Genomic DNA, 15,210 nt, shown 5'->3' on the forward strand with positions numbered 1-15,210 from the left:
GCCTGAGTGACACATGTCAATCACACTCACCACATGTAACCTACTCTGTTTCAGACACCTACCTACACAATATTGTGTTACCATGTTGTGCTACATTTTATTGTGTTTGTATTGTACACTTTGGTGTATCGTATGACATAGGCTGGTTTCTTTGACAGATCTGAGTCTGTGCTGATATATTGTATGCCCTGCATTATTTCTGTATGTACCAGCAGATATGAAGATCTTACTAAGACTCTAAATTAGAGCACTGCACCAACTCCAATGAATTGTCAGCCCATTTTTGTTTGTCTTGTTGCTTGTTTTATTGCTTTTTGCATGAATTAATCAAGTCATGCTGTGTACAGACACTGTATGTCTGTCTGTTAGTGTGTGTGTGTGTGCATCTGTGCATGCGTGTATGTGTGTGTGTTTGTGCATGTGTGTGTTTGTGCGTGCACAAGTCTTTGTCTGTTTGCTGTGGGTTCTCGGCGCCTGTCAAAGCCAGTCTAATATTAGCGCCTCAGTGATGGCTGGCTGTATCTGGACGAAAAGATGGTGATAAATGAGGATAGCTGCAGTGGGGGGTGGCAGGGGGGGGGTCTCTCAAAACAGGAGCATCAGGCTTTCTTTAAGGCACTGAGCCTTCATTGCAATGCTACTGCAGTCCAAACAGGAGAAGCCAATACAATGCACAGTCTGTGAGACAGCGGTCAAAGAGGATTGGAGATTAGTTCGCCGGAGCAGTCGCGCCCAGAGAGGGAAAGATGGAGAGAGAGAGTGAGCAGAGAGAAAGGAAGAGGGCAGTGTGGTCTAGGGGATTTTTTCTCTCCCCGTCGTTGAATTGAGCCTACATTGTGTTGTACGTCGCCAGCCTCCCCCTCAGCTATATTTGTCCCTCCCCCACCATCTCTCCCTCGCTCTCTTTCCGCTCTCTGTATCAAAGCCTGGGGGAGCCAGTGGAGATTAAATGTAGCCTCTATAAGCCAAGCACATCATGTAGCTATGTTTCTATGGCCTGCTCTCTCTCCTTCTCTCTCTCTTTCTGCTCGCTCGCTCTCTCTCCCCTCTCATTCTCTTTTTGAAGGATAGTGTTAATGATGTCGGGCATGTGTGAGGCGGTGAGAGAGAGAGAGAGGAGAGAGAGAGAGAGAGAGAGAGAGAGAGAGAGAGAGAGAGAGAAAACGAGACAGACACGGAGAGGGAGGGAGGGAAAGTGAGAGAGACCGTATGAGACAGAGAGGAATACATGCAAGAAGAAAATCAAGGAAAACTGAGGATTTGTTGATGGGAAACGGACTTCAATAAAACACTGAAAAGGTGGGAAAGCGAGAGGCGGCCAACTTTCTCATTCCTCCTCCTCCTCTCCCTCCTCCTCCTTCTCCTCCTCCTTCTCCTCTCTTTCTGTCTCTATCTCTATCTGTCTCTCCGGCTGATACAGCAGAGAAGTGGGCCTCTTGCTTTAAATTATTACAGCTGTGCAGGCAAATTATTGGATGATATTTCTACATTTTTCTGGAAAATTATTTTTTCATCTCCTGCGGTTCAACACGAATGCATGAAGACGAGAGCGGTAGACCTGGGATTCACAGTTTTCTATTTTCCCTTCTTCCAATTTTGTATGTGTTTCTGTTCTGCACTGAGAGAGAGAGAGAGAGAGAGAGAGAGAGAGAGAGGGAGAGGTGAAAGATAATTGATCAATGTTAGCGAGGGAAGCAGAACAGCAGCAACATCCATTTATGCATTTTGTCTTTTAATTCGTTTGGATATTGTTTGGCTCTTGTGGCATATACGACAACAAACTGTTAATGTTCTTCTAACCTGAACTGGACATGAAATAGGGATATTTAACAGAGTAAAGGTGGCATAGGTTAACAGCAGCGAAACGCAGTGAGTGAACGTGTGTGTGTGTGTGTGTTCCCGCTCTCCCCCTCTCTCTCAATGAGCCAACAGACTGGTATACTTCACTGGTGCTGTGGCCTTGGCTGCAAGCGGTGGTAGGGCTCACTCTCATCCTCTCTTCTATCTCTCTATTCTCTCTCCTTTTTTCAGACATTTCCGTTCACTTAAACCCCTCTCGTTTTCTCCGCCTCATCTCCCTCTCTCTCTTTCTGCCTGCACATGGTGGATTCTTCATCAGCCTCACCACCCATCCTCAACCCTCCTTTTCTTATATCCGTCTATCCGTCCTTCGGTTCGCTTCGTCTCCCTGTCATCGACCGACCCATCGCTCCCCACTCGTGCCACTTTCATCCTGTAACTGTCCGTAAATCCTGCAAGATCTTGTCCGAAACCTTGTCGACATGAGTTTAAACCTGAGTTAGTTTCTCTCTCTCTCTTTCTCTGTGTGTCGAGCAGGCTGCAACAAGGGACAAGGGCTGCTGCCTCCTCATTCCGAACCAGACCTGGGTAAGTTGATTGAAGCCGTTTTCCTGCCGCTCTCTCGTTTATTTCTCGATCTATGTTTCCTAACCTATGGCTGTAGATTTAGACTGCCTGCCTCCCTTACACCTCTCTGTCTCAAACTGGTTGTGGTAGATTCAGTGAGGATTCATATTCAACTATCCTCGTGCACATATCCAGATCATCGCTCTGCCCTCCTAATATTGAAATGAAACGAGCCACATGAATGTTTCAAGATAAACGGACTTTGTGTTCTTTTGCTTGGGTATTCTGTATTGTAGTTTTGAATCAGTGGTTGGTGTGCTGCTGACTGCTTGAAGCCATGATTTCTGTCTGGCCATCCCTTAATAACTAGCAGCTGCAGCCTGGGAATAGAGAGCATGGGAGCTTAAGGAATCGAAGGCTAGCGTTTGGTTTACCTGGAGCCAGGAGCATTTTTCAAAGTGCTGTATTGTTTCATCTGGGGGGGTGGGAGCGAGACAGAGAGGGACATAGAGAGAGAGAGTCGGTGGGAGGCGGGGGTCTCTACAGAGGGAGAGAGGCAGAGGGGGGAGGGGGAGATTGGTCGATGTTGTGTCTGGCTTATGGTTGCACTTGCTGTATGTTACAGACAGGGAGGCAGAGAAGGGGAGAATGCATTGCAGAAATACCTCACGGAAGGAAGCCTTTATTGTCATGAATATTGTGTGTTTGTTTCTAGTCTATTTGGAACTCTCAAGCCAGCATGATTCATTCGAATCAAGGTCTGTCTGGGAATAGAAATAGTACAACTATAAAATGTGCCTCTCGCAATCCCTGAGACCCTAACTTGTGACGTTGTGCTCTCATGTCCACGGGTTAGGCTCTCGGGAGCTGGGAGTGGTGCGCTGTCGTCCCATCCGTCGCTCTCTCTGCAAGACAAAGGTGTTTTAGACTGTCAAACGTACATAGACACACTAGATTGTCGGAGAAAGGAAATCGTCTGGAAAGAAAAGGGAAAAAAGGTTAGCTGGAATCAGGCGGCAGTGTGTGTGGAGGGAGGGGGGGTTGAAGGAATGCCGGCTCGAGGATCATGTGACACAATGGTGGGTTGAAATCAGCTGAGGAATCTTTGTGGTGGGGTGGAAGATGGAGGGGGGGAGCTTATGTTCAGCGAATGTTTAAGCTAATGTTACCAATCCTGGACATGTGTCTGAGGCCCACAAACTAGCTACTGATCCTGTCTGCGCTGTTATTCCTTTGTCTTTCCTCCAGCGACTGGAAAAGTGTTTCTTTCTGTTTCTGCCCATGCCTTATTCTGTCTTGAGAGCAACACAAAGTACTGTGGAGAGCGTGAAGCTATAACAGCTCGGTACACTTGTGTTTGACCTCATGGAACCCTCGTCTTCATGCACACACACGCTCGCCGTGCACACACATACACACAACAAGGTAGAGCTCTTTGTGTGCAGAGAGAGTACGTTCACAGGTGTTTGTATATCAGAGAGCCTGTATGTTAGCAGTTATTACCATGTCACATTGATTGAGTGTGTCTGTATACTGTGCTTTATCGGGTATAGTGTAACCTTTTTTTTTTTACGGAACAGCTAGCAAATTCTAATGTATCTGCAAAATTACTTGAAATAACTGCACGTTTGTTGGGTTTGTACTGGCTTTAGGGACAGCAAACTGAATAGCGGCACACCTGGCTTCTGATAGCAACGGGGCTAACATGCTTACAGCTGACATACATATTTTGTTTGCGTTCTTCCCTTGACTAGACATTGAATTTACAGTCCTCATAACATCATCTATTGTCAACAATCCTTGGTGTGATTAGGCTAGCATCATGCTAATAAAAGCATTGTGGATTTTCCCTCCCTCTGTGAGCCATGCTGGAAGGTAGAGAAACTGTTTCAGAACAGCGACTCCATGCTAGCCTCGGCCCATCCCCTCATTGCTGCACTGGCCCATCCCCTCATTGCTGCGCTGCAGGAGTACGTTCTTTCTCTCACTGCTAACCTCTTTGTGCTGGGTGTGTAAAATGGCACCCTTTCAGGGCTCCTCACCAGTGTGACAGTGTGCTCAGGGACTTAGTGCTCCAGAACAGTAACCCTCAGACAGATATTCCTACACCGGCCGACATGTGTGTGTGTAAACCTGTACTTATTTATTCTGTACTACTATAACTAAGTAGAGCAGAGATGCAATAACAGCAGCTGCCCCTGTGAGATGCATGTGTGTGTCTGTTTGTGTGTGTGTCTGTTTGTGTGTGTGTTAACTGGTAGCGCACTGCAGTGCGGGCAATCCAGGGTAACAAGCAGCCTCATCCATGTACCATGTGGCACACATAGCTCACCCCTGGGTCAGACATTCTCACCACTAGCTTCTTAACATTGAAAGTCTAACATGTTTTAATCTGCATTGTCGATTCACACACAATGGTTCGGTGTGGTTCAAGGGGAGATTGAAATGCGTGAAATGTAGCATTTAATTTTGCAGCAGACACTGTGTTGGGGTATAGCGCTATAAGGTGTAGATTTGCACTGTAAAGGTCTAGTCCAGGTAACTGTCTCGTCTTTGAGGATTTTTCTGGGTCGCTCGATGGACTAAACTAGGTTTTTAATGGAAATCTTTGCTCGTCTGTTGCTGCTAGAGCTCTCTTGTATAAAAAATGGAAACCTATTTGGAGCCTCCGCCTCAGCCCTGTGACAAACACTTTTATTTGTTCAGCTTGGTAAGCAAACAGCGGCACTGAGGCGTCTCGCCCCGATCTGAAGCGTTGCAGTGCAGAGAGACAGAGCTGTCTGGCTACAGCTCCATTGTTGGATTGTGTGTCTCTCAGCCTCACAGCCCCAGCCTGCTCACGTTGCTTCCCTAGCACTGCACTGGGGCAGGCAGACATGCACGTGTGCGCACGCACACACAGAGGCACACACACAGGCATCTGGGGCCAGAGCCTTCTTAAGGTGGACTGGGCAGTTGGACATTCAGTGTGTGTACTGTATGTGCGTATGTGTGTGTGTGTCTTTCTGTGTCTGTCTGTCTGTGTGTGTGTATCTGTGTGTGTATGTGTATGTGTGTGTGTGTGTGTGTGTGAACAAAGGGTTCTGCGCTAGGGCTGTTTAGGTGGAGCAGACAATATCGATGGCTCCTTTGCATCTCGCAGGGGTGACGCCCATGATGCCGGGCAGAGCATACTGGTACCGAGTAGCGAGTAGCGTGTACGGCTGGGCCAGGAGTGTTCTTTGTGCCAGCATCTTTGCTCCAGAACACGCGGCAGTAGGAGTTTACAGTCCCCATTCCGCAGTTTCCGCCACTCCCTGGAAACACACTTCGCTTGCTGCAGTTCTACTTGTAGGCTATTGATACACATGCTACACGACTCTCTGCACAGGCCAGTGTGGAGAAATATGCTTGGAAATATCAATAATCGGATAGTGTGAGGAGAGTTGATGGGCTGTGCTGTAGAGCACTTGTGGGTAGTCTGTGAGCTGAAACAACAGGTAAACGAGACAAGATGGCTCCTTGCACTGCACTAGAATAAGTGTGACCAACTATAAGCTGCAACAAGTTTCAAGTTCAAGTTTCAAGTTTTATTAGTCGTATGTACAGGATACACATGGTATACAACGAAATGCTTACTTGCAGGTTCCTTCTCGACAATGCAACAACAATAAGAAATAATAAAAGATAAGAATACGAACATAAAGTAAATGGCTCAGTAGAATAGAATAAATATTTTAGCATAAGTGTAATACCAAAGCTATCAACAATGAAACCAGTTCAATCAAAATGTGGCAAATGACTAGTACAGTTTTATGCTATGAAGTGGAGTGGATCCTGACGTCCTTCTAACTGGATATGAGGATGAACATTTTGGACGGAGGGTTTTTGTTCTTGGACTAATAAGTGGGGTTGTCTGGCAGCAGCAGCTTAGAGTATCCTCACAGTGCTCTCTCGCTCTGTAATCAGGACAGCTCAGACTTAGAATCACTCTGTTGGAGACCACACTCAAAGAATTACAGCTGGGAACCTTTCTTAACGTCCCTTTTAAGTGGAGGGTAATTACATTAGGGGCATTTGTACACAAGAATTAGACATGATGGTCTGCAAACAGAGCGATCAGGGCACAGAGTCGAACACTGAAAAATCGATTGTCAATTTGGACCATTTGAAATACATTTAAGTCATTTAGCAGATGCTCTTATCCAGAGCGACTTACAGTTAGTGAGTGCATACATTTTTCATACTGGCCCCCCGTGGGAATCGAACCCACAACCCTGGCGTTACAAGCGCCATGCTCTACCAACTGAGCTACAGGAGATAATTTCACAACTCTATCCAGGTCTTGCCCCGCCATGTCTCAGTAACACTGATGTGCTGAACATTTTACAGGGTTTGGGATAGCTCAAAAAAATGATCTCCCTATTTATTGCAATTGTTATTCCAATTAAATAAGTGAGACTTTATACCACACATCAAAGTAGAGTGTCTTTTATATATCTACCTGTATTGAGACAATACATCCACTTCACAAAACAGCAGAGGGTACCCCCCTATCCACATTGACGGGACAGCAGTGGAGAAGGTGGAAAGTCCCTCGGCGTACATATCACTGACAAACTGAAATGGTCCACCCACACAGACAGTGTGGTGAAGAAGGCGCAACAGCGTCTCTTCAACCTCAGGAGGCTGAAGAAATTTGGCCTGTCACCTAAAACCCTCACAAACTTTTACAGATGCACAATTGAGAGCATCCTGTCGGGCTGTATCACCGCCTGGTACGGCAACTGCACCGCCCACAACCGCAGGGCTCTCCAGAGGGTGGTGCGGTCTGCACAACGCATCACCGGGGCAAACTACCTGCCCTCCAGGACACCTACAGCACCCGATGTCACAGGAAGGCCAAAAAGATAATCAAGGACAACTACCACCCGAGCCACTGCCTGTTCACCCCGCTATCATCCAGAAGGCGAGGACAGTACAGGTGCATCAAAGCTGGGACCGAGAGACTGAAAAACAGCATCTATCTCAAGGCCATCAGACTGTTAAACAGCCATCACTAGCACAGAGAGGCTGCTGCCTAGATACAGACTTGAAAATCACTGGCCACTTTAATAAATGGAACACTAGTCACTTTAATAATGCCACTTTAATTTTTACATATCTTGCATTACCCAACTCATATGTACACTACCGGTCAAAAGATTTAGAACACCTACTAATTCAAGGGTTTTTCTTTATTTTTACTATTTTCTACATTGTAGAATAATAGTGAAGACATCAAAACTATGAAATAACACATATGGAATCATGAGGTAACCAAAGAAGTGTTAAACAAATCAAAATATATGTTATTTGCGATTCTGCAAATAGCCACCCTTTGCCTTGATGACAGCTTTGCACACCCTTGGCATTCTCTCAACCAGCTTCATGAGGTAGTCACCTGGAATGCATTTCAATTAACAGGTGGGCCTTCTTAGAAGTAAATCTGTGGAATGTATTTCCTTCTTAATGTGTTTGAGCCAATCAGTTGTGTTGTGACAAGGTAGGGGGGGTATACAGAAGATAGCCCTATTTGGTAAAAGACCATGTCCATATTATGGCAAGAACAGCTCAAATAAGCAAAGAGAAACGACAGTCCATCATTACTTTAAGACATGAAGGTCAGTCAATCCGGAAAATTTCAAGAACTTTTAAAGTTTCTTCAGCATGGCTACCACAGCATTCTGCAGCGATACACCATCCCATCTGGTTTGGGCTTAGTGGGACTATCATTTGTTTTTCAACAGGGCAATGACCCAACACACCTCCAGGCTGTGTAAGGGCTATTTTACCAAGAAGGAGAGTGATGGAGTGCTGCATCAGATGACCTGGCCTCCACAATCCCCCGACCTCAACCAAATTGAGATGGTTTGGGATGAGTCGGACCGCAGAGTGAAGGAAAAGCAGCCAACAAGTGTTAAGCATATGTGGGAACTCCTTCAAGACTGTTGGAAAAGCATTCCAGGTGAAGCTAGTTGAGAGAATGCCAAGAGTGTGCAAAGCTGTCATCAAGGCAAAGGGTGGCTATTTGAAGAATCTCAAATATAACATATATTCTGATTTGTTTAACACTTTTTTTGGTTACTACATGATTCCATATGTGTTATTTCAGAGTTTTGATGTCTTCACTATTATTCTACAATGTAGAAAATAGTAAAAATAAAGAAAAACCCTTGAATGAGTAAGTGTTCTAAAACCTTTGACCGGTAGTGTGTGTATATATATATATATATTCTATACTATCTTAATAATGTTTACATATCTTGTATTACCATCTCATATGTATATGCTGTATTCTATACTATCTATTGCATCTTAGACTATGCCACTCTGATAATGATAATGACATTGCTCATCCATATATTTATATATTCTTATTCCATTCCTTTACTTAGATTTGTGTGTATTAGGTTTTTGTTGTAGAACTGTTAGATAATTCTTGCTAGATATTGCTGCACTGTCGGAACTAGAAGCACAAGCATTTCCCTACACTCACAATAACATCTGCTAACCATGTGTATGTGACCAAAACAATTTGATTTGATAAAATAGGTTGAAAATCCTTCTCAAGGCCCTGCCAGAGAATAGAGCATCATTCGTTTGGTTAATAACATCACTGGTCAGGTCATTAAGACAACACATTATTCTCTCATTAGACGGAAAGCAATCAGTCTTTGAGCGGCTTTACTTGATTGTCTGGGTCTGAACATTCCAGTAGGCTGGCAACAAACAGAAGGGGCAATTGTGTCTCAATGATGATTTCCTGCAGCATGCACAATACTTGGCCACTTGAGGAGATGTGTGCATGTTGCAAGTGCTGGTGACACTTTACATATACCTGCTGTTAACATACGTATACTGTAACATCATGACCAGAGAAGCCAACTGTCTGTCTTTCTCTCTATATATTTTTTTATGGCATTCTCTCTGTGTCCCTCTCCCTCTCTCTTTCACTGACTCGCTCTCTCTCTCTCCCTCTCTGCAGATTCACACATACGGACACACATGCACGGCCCAGCTGTGTAGCTAGTTTATTAGATAATGAGCAGGTAGGAGAGACAGTGCCGTCTACTTGGCCATCTGTGAGGGCACCTCCCTGTCCAGGTTAAAGGAGCTTTAGGATTAAACAGTCCCACCACGCTATGTGGATTAATCACTACTCAGGACTAACCTAATTAATCCAAGAGGGATATGTCACCAGTGTATGCCAACAGTCGCCACAGTCTCCTCTAACCTCATGGCAGCCTATTCATTTGGTAGTGCACTACTTTTGGCCGGAGCACACCCTATTCACTTTATAGCACACTACTTTTACCTAGAGCGCACCCTATTCCCCATACTGTCTCCTACTTATGTAGTGTACTACAAAGGCTCTGGACAAAAGTGGTGCACTATATAGGGAATAAGGTGCCATTTCAGATATGGCCTGTTTCCTATGTGATGTGGGGGAAGAGGGGAAGACAGACGTACCATCCTCTTACAGCATCTGAAGCCACACAGTGTCTCGTTTAACATATTCCGGTCAAGTCGGGTCTATCAACAGCGAGAGGAGCCATGGAAATCCCCCTGCTTAGAGTCAAGAGAAAGATTGGTTGATCCTGTTCTCTTCTTCTCTTTGTTCTCTTTGTCTCTTTCTTTATTTTCTCTTTCTTTCTGTCTACTGATTGGGTCCCTCCTCTCTCTCTTTGTCTTTCTCTCCTACTCTCTTTCTCTCGTTCTCTCTCTCTCTCTCTCTCTCTCTCTCTCTCTCTCTCTCTCTCTCTCTCTCTCTCTCTCTCTCTCTCTCTCTCTCTCTCTCTCTCTCTCTCTCTCTCTCTCTCTCTCTCTCTCTCTCTCTCTCTCTCTCTCTCTCTCTCTCTCTCTCTCTCGTTCTCTTTCTATCGTTCCTATTTCTCACAGACACACATACAGACACAAACACGTACACCAACCAACATTCTCCAGTCTCTCAGGTTTAACCCTGAGAGGGGCATGTGTACTTATTGCGATTAATGGATAATCTATGATAGGCTTTATCTTTGGATTCATCTACACAGGTGCATTCCCCTATGGTTATCCCAAAGAATAACTATTCTGTACAATATAGCCACTATCTTGCACAGTGTAAGCGCTTCTTCTATTCATGATCTGAGCTACTGTTTTATCTGTTGCCGATTTCACTAAGTTGATCTCAAACCATATCCTTTATCATAGAAACAAGTATGGTTTAGAGTATCATCCAGTCTGAATTGCCCTTATTCAAATCTTTCTGATTTTAATTTTGAATCATTCCTAAAAAAAAATCAATTGATCTGATAAACTATTCATGTGAAGGTCTGTTTATAAATGCTTATAAACTATTATCAAGTACTTTGTTAACCATTAGTAAACATATCATGTGTGTGTAAACCATGAACGGTAACACATTACTTACAGCCAGTGTGTATAATGCTTTGTTACTTGTTATATGAATAATGAGCCCTAGGGCCTTGTTTTGCACAATCATTTGACATGCCTGGATTTTAACCTTTATTTAAAGATTTTTCATCAAGCTGTCCCATTTTCTTTTTATGTCAGATGGTCTGGATAATGTCTTATTATAATTCTTATAATATGTTATTTTTACAGACTAAAAATAGCTGTTATTTAGTCAGAATCATTATGATATCATAATAACACAAAGGAGTAATAGTCTTAACCATTTAAAAATAGCTTACTAATGTTTAATAAAGTTACAACGACCTACAAATGTTAAGCAAATCATTAACAGGTGATTTATAAATGATCTATAAATGGCTTATAAATTAACGTTATTATAAAGTATTACCATCATTTGCTTAATAAGAAAGCAAGCTGTTTATTAATGAGAATGTATGATGAACTTCTCTTGTGTTATTGTAGATCTGTCAGTGAGATAGTGAACCTAAAGTAAATAACACATTTTAAAGATGTATGTTTTATGATCAATTATAACTAGCTGTTAGATCAAATCAAATGTATTTATTTACTACTATGAATGGTTAAAAATGGAGGCGTAAGCTACGAATATGTTCCTTATGATGCTGTTAATCGGTAAGGCAGTTTTTTTTATCTGCTGCTGTGCTTTTGTTACATAGTTTTCCCATACAGAATTAATAAGAGTTGGCAAGTGGCCCTTTTTCTCAGTTCTTTAAAGAGTAATCCCACACCAATGGTGAGAACAAGGTTTTGACATCTCTGTCTCACACATATTAGGTGTGTGTGGGTGCTTTTACTAGGACTGTCAAAGTTAACATTTATGTTATTTTGGTCATTTAGCAGACACTCTTATCAAGAGCAACTAGGGTTAAGTGCCTTTCTCAAGGGCACACATCGACAGATTTTCCACCTAGTCAGCTTGGGGATTCGAACCAGTGACCTTTCGGTTACTGACCCAATGCTCTTAACCATTAGACAACCTGCTGCTCTAACGATTAATAACGAGTTAACGCGTGATATTTTTTACACCATTAAATTCTTTGACGCCGTTAATCACATCTCCATTTCTTCACCACACAGATCCTTTTAATTACACATGTTTCTGCACGGACCCTTTTAAGCGTAACATACAACACGCTCTGTGCTGTGTGCAGTTGGTCTCGGTAGAGCTGTCTGTCTCTATTGTGGTGCTTAAACATCCACTAGCCTCTTGATTCAACTAACTTCCCACAATCATTTTAATCAGAACAGGACATCCATTCCATTTACCTACTGTTTTTGTTGTAGTTCTCAGGTCAAAAGATTTAAGCAAATGATCCCAATTCTAGTAGCAGCTTGTGACTAGTTCATGTTGAAGAACATGGATAAGTAGCCTAGGCTAGATCTAATAGCTGTATTATAATTTACATGAACACAGACCTGGCTGATCTGTTGTTATTGTCTACTGTGGAATTCATACAATTGTTGGACAGGTTTAAATGCTCTTTGTTCTTTGTATCCATAGACCCAGTCGGTATTAGATGTGGTGACCCCACGTGGTGACCCTGCCCGCCTGTGGGGAAAACAACCTGTGGTTACCCCGTTGGCTCACAGCAAAAACAATTTTCTTGTTGTCTGCTTGTTTTAGTCAATTACAAAACTACATTTAAAAAAAGTACAACATGTCTAAAGATTACTTTTCAACATTGCCTGCTCCCTAGCATTCTCACTACTTAGAAAAACGTAATATTGTAGGGCTTCCCTCATGCCCCTTTTCATGACGATGCTTGCTGCCACTTTTTATTTTTGTTTTTCATCATTTTTTTTTATTTTTTTTATTCTTTTTTTTGGGGGGGTGGATCAGCTTAATATTGCAGATAGATTGTATCTTCTATCAATGTAATTGTCTGCATCACTTCCAATCCCCCATGTTTTTTTTTATTTTTTATATATATATTCCCCTTTATTACTTTTCAACCCCACCATCCTTTCCCTACTTGGAGTAAATTAGTGAACAACAACGCCCAGGCCTCTACTTCCGGTCTATACTTACTATCTACACCTTATAGACAGAGTTAATTTTACAATAATTCTATATCTATATCTATATATATATATATATATTTATTTATTTTTTTGCTCCTGAACTTCTTCTACTCTCAACCTCTCCGATCATTTTCATGATGTCCATCCGGTTTGCTTCTAAATGCCATATCTTTCTAACTGTGCTCTTTCCCAAAAGCTCCCAACATACAACCTATATACTTATTATGGACACAGTATGCTTACATTATTAGCTATCTTTGTTATTATTTGTTGTTATTTGTTATTAGTCCCATCCTTCAACTCTATACAATACCTCCCATCTATCTCTTAACACCATCCATATAGGATTTCTATTTGCCATATATATTTCAACCATACTGTGATGTTTTACAAAAGTTCTGAACCTTTCTATTCTCATTGCTTCTACAGATTGTGAATTAAAAATAAAGATTTTTGCTAAAAGTATTATTATATTATTGATTGATTGACTATGACTTTTCAGATCACCCAGTAATGCTATCTGCAAGGTTAGTTCCAGGTAAATATTGCAATCCTTTAGCCATTCCTGGACCTGTGTCCAAAAACAAGCTACAAATGGACAGAACCAAAACAAGCCACTTGAGTGAGTGAGTGCTAGCTAGCTACTGACCAGAACATTAAGCTAGCCAAGACCAACAACTCAAACAAACGGACTATACAGCTACAAGTAGTGAGTGGAGTTACAAACGGATGGTACTAAACAACCTTACCTGTGGTGAAATGTTTTCCACACTCATAGCTACGTATAGCCTACATGGACACCGCGTCCTCACATTTCCCACTCTCCCACTCCGAATAGCCTGAAGCCTGAAGTGTGTGTGTGTGTGTGCACGCAAGTGTTAAACTTCAAGAACATTGATAAGAGGGAGTAGTCCTACTTAAACATTGGGAGCATTAATAGCTGTATGTTACAGTGACTTTTGTGTTGTTTATAGTGCCATTAAAAACATTCTGATACAGATTATTTTGTGTTTCTTTCCCTTACAATCAAAACAGTATGCCTGTAACTCAATGCACTGCTTTTTTAATGGAAAATTGTTTATTTAGGGCCAAATTTGAGGAAATTCTAAAATTGCGATTACTCGCGATTAACGGATGCTATTAATTCGATTCATTATTTTAATTGTTTGACAGCCCTAGTTTATATTGTACCCTGGTGGGTTAGGGGAAGGGTTAACTGCATTTAAAAAACGACCTTTCACTTTTAGATATTAAGATTTATAGATTGGAAAAACCAACGCCAAAATATAAACTTAACCTTGTTGAAAATGTTGTTTTAGTATAATTTGGAGATAGGACAGGCCTACCGATTTAGATGTTGCTATATTATACACTGAGTGTAAAAAACATTAGGAACACCTGCTCTTTCCATGACACAGACTGACCAGGTAAATCCAGGTGAAAGTGATGATCCCTTATTGATGTCACCTGTTAAATCCACTTCAATCAGTGTATATATATATTTTTTTGAATATGCCAATTAGCAGACGCTTTTATCCAAAGCGACTTACAGTCATGTGTGCATAATTTTTTACGGATGGGTGGTCCCGGGGATCGAACCCACTACCCTGGCGTTACAAGCGCCATGCTCTACCAATTGAGCTACAATAGATGAAGGGGAGAAGACAGGTTAAATAAGGATTTTTAAGCCTTGAGACAATTGAGACATGGATTGTGTATGTGTGCCATTCAGAGGGTGAATGGGCAAGACAAAGGACATCCAGCCAACCTGACACAACTGTGGGAAGCATTGGAGTCAACATGGGCCAGCATCCCTGTGGAACGCTTTCGACACCTTGTAGAGTCCATGCCCCGATGAATTGAGGCTGTTCTGAAGGCAAAAGGGGGTGCAACTCAAGAGTAGGAAGGTGTTCCTAATGTTTTGTACACTCAGTGTATAACAAACCTAGCTTGGTTTCTCAGGTTCCATGTGGGGGAGTTTTTTAAATACATATCTTACAGGAAGCCATCTATTTTTCAATTCTATAATTGTATGTCTTTCTCTTTTAAGTGTATACTTTTCAGAATATCTCAAATTGATGTACTGTATGTAAACAAAAAAAATTACAATTGCATTTGCTACATTGCTATTTTCCTATTTTCCAACAATAAAGATTACGAAACATGTCTTTCTTTTGTTGTTGTTTTTGTTGTTGTTGTTGTTTAAAGTTATTCTGACATTGTCTGACTTGGGAATGAAAACACTTAGGAATGGGAATGGAAATCGTACATATTTTTTAAATCTATGAGACTACGTAAATTATTTCACAATAAATACAGTATAATACCAGTAGTAATAGGGCTGGAAAATAAAATGTGAAC

General features: G+C 42.1%; 1 long non-coding RNA gene and 1 other non-coding gene across 2 annotated transcripts; one reads left to right on the forward strand and one right to left on the reverse strand.

Moving 5' to 3' along the window:
* The first annotated feature begins 1,153 nt into the window (after nucleotides 1-1,153).
* On the forward strand, nucleotides 1,154-10,052 carry LOC121565061. Its single transcript, XR_006000375.2, has 3 exons — nucleotides 1,154-1,299; nucleotides 2,338-2,388; nucleotides 9,374-10,052. It is a non-coding gene; the product is annotated as an uncharacterized LOC121565061 (long non-coding RNA).
* Nucleotides 6,593-6,667, reverse strand: trnat-ugu. Its single transcript has one exon. It is a non-coding gene; the product is annotated as a tRNA-Thr (tRNA).
* Nucleotides 10,053-15,210: the final 5,158 nt, after the last annotated feature.

This window comes from Coregonus clupeaformis, chromosome 5 (assembly GCF_020615455.1).
Source record: "Coregonus clupeaformis isolate EN_2021a chromosome 5, ASM2061545v1, whole genome shotgun sequence".
NCBI classification, from domain to species: domain Eukaryota; kingdom Metazoa; phylum Chordata; class Actinopteri; order Salmoniformes; family Salmonidae; genus Coregonus; species Coregonus clupeaformis.